Source organism: Choristoneura fumiferana, chromosome 27 (assembly GCF_025370935.1).
Source record: "Choristoneura fumiferana chromosome 27, NRCan_CFum_1, whole genome shotgun sequence".
NCBI lineage: Eukaryota > Metazoa > Arthropoda > Insecta > Lepidoptera > Tortricidae > Choristoneura > Choristoneura fumiferana.
In genome coordinates, this window is record NC_133498.1 from 5,940,662 (window position 1) to 5,945,537 (window position 4,876).

The following is a 4,876-nucleotide window of genomic DNA, read 5'->3' on the forward strand; positions in this document are numbered from 1 at the left end:
ACTATAAGTTGGTTGAAAAGTTATAGTTCCATCGTCAGTTTGTCTGTATAAATTACAATTAGGAATGTCTAAAAAAAACAATGCCTTTTTTTATTATTCGACGACCATATTTTTTAGCACAGTGTTAAGTGAACCTGACTACGAAGCTGCGGTCCCAGGTTCGACGGACGGGGCCTTGTCGGGGCAGATATTTGTGCTCGTCTTGGATCTTTGATTATATGTTAAAGTATCTATTTACTTAAGTATGTTTATCCATCGCCAGTACCCATAACACAAGCTTTGCTTAGTTTGGGACTAGGTCAATTGGTGTCAAGTGTCCCGTGATATTTATTAATTTATTATTATTATTATTTAGCTTGGATTGTCCCACTGCTGGGCAAAGGTCTCCCCCCATGTCCTCCATTCCTCCCGATCCAAAGCAGCCTGAGGCCAGTCGTCGAGAAATATGTCCAGGTCGTACCGCAACCACCGTCTGGGCCTATCCCGACGTCGCCATCCGTCTTGTGGCATCCATTCAGTGTTTGTGGCAATTATTCTTTTTTTTTATTGATATGTCAATGTGGGTATTCACAGAGGCGAAGAGGGTTTTAGTATCGTGAGGTCGTCGTTTGCTCGTGATTGGTTCAATACCTAAATGAGCCAATCGCAAGCAAACGTCAAACCGATCTCACGATACCAACGCCATCTAGCGACATTTCGCTTCTGTGAAAACTCTCATTATTAGAAACCAATTTCGATATTGTTAAGGGGCCTAAATAAAGACTGTTTTAACGCAACGTCAATGAACACAACGATGAAATTTTTGGGAATTCCCATGACAACTCCCATTTCATAAAATCCCGGAATTTTAATTTATCTATTTATTGATTTCACGTGCAAAGCCGCGCGCAACGTCTAGTAGAGATATAATCAAATAATGCCTTAACATCACGATTGCAATAGAATGTCAGTATGCGAGTCGGTTTGTCCGTCTGTCGGTAGTCGAGTGAACATTGCGGTGGCAGCCATCTTGTCCTCAATGACATCTTGCTGGTACAATCGCGATGACAATACTGTAGTTGACTACTTTTTTTCATTTTATAAATTAAAGCTTGAAAATGCATGTTATCGAACAAAAAAACAATTTTTAAGCTATCTTTAAACATAATATAACAGAGGTATAAAGGTTTGAAATTCATTAAGAGAAAGACTTACTTGCATGTGACGTCACGCGCAAGTAGCGCCATGCTTGCTGTATAAAGAAAAGCGTTTTAGAAAGAGCCAAATAATTCGATTTTTCAATTTTTTTTTAAATCGAATTAATTTTTTTCTTCGCCAACATTGTCCGTATATCTATATTTTTAAATAATATACAGGGTATGGTAAATGTAAGAGTTGTCAAATACCGTATTGCAGAGGAGTTTATACCCCGTTTACATTTATCCAGTAAAATCGTTCCAGTACCGACACATTGCGGGGTCACAAACCTAACCGCAATTTCATGCTACTGGCTAGCATTATGTGGCTAGTGAAATTTCACTTCCCAAAAAACTTATCTTTAGCACATCTACATTTCGCATTTTATTCATTTGGTCTAATTATCATTTGGCATAATTTTACTTCGTCAAATTTTATTACTTACGACAAACGTTTTCTTTTGGTTAATATTGTATTCCAAAAAAATGTTTGTTCAAAATGACATTTCGCACAAACCAATCACAAAAACCAACTGCTACCAGAAAAGTAGATGAGGTTAGACTGCGTCGCCCAGAAAAACGAACTGCTACCAGAAAAGTAGGTTAGGTTAGGTTAAAACTGCGTCCCCCGCAAAAACGAACGGCTATCAGAAAGGTAGGTTAGGTTAGAACTGCGCCCCTCACAGAAATGAACTGCTCCCAGAAAATTAGGTTATTATGTCATGCGATATTTTGGTAAGAGTTATGCCAAACGATACATTTGACTAAATAAAACTTGGTAATATATGAAACATGACTAAGTAATTATTTGAGAAACAATAAAAAAATTGCGATAAGTTTTTTTGCAAATGATTTTTTGCCAAATGATAATTGAGTAATATATTTTGGGATGTGATACCTTGGTCAAAATTTTTTGCCCATACATTAGTAATCCGGTATCATGATTATGACTTAAATTTTATTTTATTTGGATTTTCGCCTTCCGTGAAGCCGCCAAGCGGTCACAGCAGAAGACCAGCGGTGCCTGCTTGGCCAACACTATAACTGAGCTGGGACCGTTTCGCGACTTCGCAAAAACTTGCTTTTATTTTTTTAATGTTTTATTTTTTTGTTTGTCATATCTTGTAATTATGTACTATAAAACTGTTTTTTGCGAATAGCGAATAAATTTGTCTAATTATTATCCTTATCTATTATGTGGCTGCACATCCTCAACTCCCTGGAGACCCTGGAGTTTACCACAGTCTCGCGTCAGCCATTTGCTGAAAGCCGGTGAGGAGCATTCATTCTCCTGTTAGGTCCAGCGGGGTGGTTGGGTCAGTCCTGTTGTTGATCTCTGTTGGTTTCTTCCTTGACTAGCTCTTTTCACATTTTTTTTTTTAAATATTATGGGACACTTGACACCAATTGACCTAGTCCCTCAACTAAGCAAAGCTTGTACTATGGATACTAGGCAACGGATAAACACACTTATGTACATATTAAAAATCCAAGACCCGAGAACAAACATTAGTAGGTATTGTTCATACAAATGTCTGCCACGGCCGGGAATCGAACCCGGGACCTCAAGCTTCCTAGTCAGGTTCTCTAACCACTTGGCCATCCGGTCGCGGACTTTGTATCTACTACCTGGTATAATTATATTACGACACTAGTACTTTTGCTCCCGACTGTACATTGGTTCTGGTGACAGATGCGCCCACAGCGTAACTAATTATTGGTGGGCGATAATTACTACGGCTAGTGATGCGCCAGAAGTATCGGTTTAATTAATAAAGTATTTAATTAATATTTAATTTTAAATGATCAAGCCAAAGTGATGGAGAACCTGACTATGCATTATACATATATGCTAGCTTGAGGTCCCGGGCTAGATCTCGAAATTCGATAATACGTATGTTTGTTCTCTAGTCTGGGGCGTTTAGTAATTTATCTTATTTATGTACAAAAAGCCGTGGTGGCTAAAAGAACGTGGTGGCCTAAAAAGCCGTGGTGGCCTAGTGGTTTGACCTATCGCCTCTCAAACAGAGGGTTGTGGGTTCAAACCCCGGCTCGCACCTCTGAGTTTTTCCAAATTCATGTGCGGAATTACATTTGAAATTTACCACGAGCTTTGCGGTGAAGGAAAAACATCGTGAGGAAACCTGCACAAACCTGCGAAGCAATTCAATGGTGCGTGTGAAGTTCCCAATCCGCACTGGGCCCGCGTGGGAACTATAGCCCAAGCCCTCTTGTTCTGAGAGGAGGCCTGTGCCCAGCAGTGGGACGTATATAGGCTGGGATGATGATGATGTACATAAATATTATGTTTACCCGTTGCTTAGTGCCCATAGACAAACAATGCTTAGTTTGGGACTGGTTCAATTGATGTTAATTGTCCCATGAGATTTATTATTTATTTTATTGATAAATAATAAGTATTTAAACCTGAGTTTTCGAAATTCATGTGCGGAATTACATTTTAAATTTACCACGAGCTTTGCGGTGAAGGAAAACATCGTGAGGAACCTGCACAAACCTGCGAAGCAATTCAATGGTGCGTGTGAAGTTCCCAATCCGCACTGGGAACGCGTGGGAACTATGGCCCAAGCCCTTTGTTTGAGAGGAGGCTTGTGCCCAGCAGTGGACGTTAGAGGCTGGGATGATGATGATGATGATTTATAAAACTTCGGTTCTTTTTTTTCTTTCATTGTACTCGTAGTGTCTACTCTTATTTCTGATATCCTGTCAATCGTTCAAAGGTTAACTGGAGAGATCCTTTTAAGCCGTAAGTTCGCCTTTGTAAATCTTATTACCCTGTTTTCTGTTAATTTCATGTGTTTTATGTACAATAAAGAGTTTCACAATACAATAAAATATTTTCTTATAAAATACGGTACAGTAACATACGACTAAATAATGCATTGAAAATGGTGTTAAACGATATTATAACGGATAACTCACGTCTTAAACCGAGTTTAGCTCGACATGTTTTCGGGCTATTTCGTAGCCCTTCCTCTCAGGAGCACGCGACTCGCGGCTGCCGCAACACGCACACTACGCGCCACCGCTCTGCGCGCACGACTGTCCGACGAAACTAACACCGGCGCACAACTACCCGCATTTTTATCGTCATTTTTATTATCATTTTTTTTATTATTAACATGTCGAGCTAAACTCGGTTTAAGACGTGAGTTATCCGTTATAATATCATTTAATATGAGTGAGTCTCACGGTAGTTTCATGTTCAAAAATTGAAATTGTGATTTCAAAAATGCCTTCTTAGTTATAAAGATATCGTAGTATTTACCGAGAGGGCCATGTTTTACCTTTCAACGATTCCTAGCACAGCCCTAAGCAATTAATGAAAAAACTCTCAAAACAATACAAGTAACGAAGCCGGGTAACAATGCTCGATCACAATAGCAGTCGAGCATTTGAGCGTATGAGCGCTTTTGAGCGTTCGAGCACCCTCCAGCGTTCGAGGGATTCAAACGCACTCTAGTTTGTTAAGTCTGTTTTAGTTTTGATTGAAACTAAAATTCGTACGTCATTTCTTTCTAAAGCTGAGTTTAGACTTGCAAGAAAAATCGTGCAAGTTGCATTACATTGCGAGGCCGTAAAGCCAACGAGTTATTGTTTAGCTTTGCTAAGCTTACTTTGGGACTAGGTCAATTGGTGTGAATTGTCCCGTGATATTTATTTATTTTATTTATTTATTG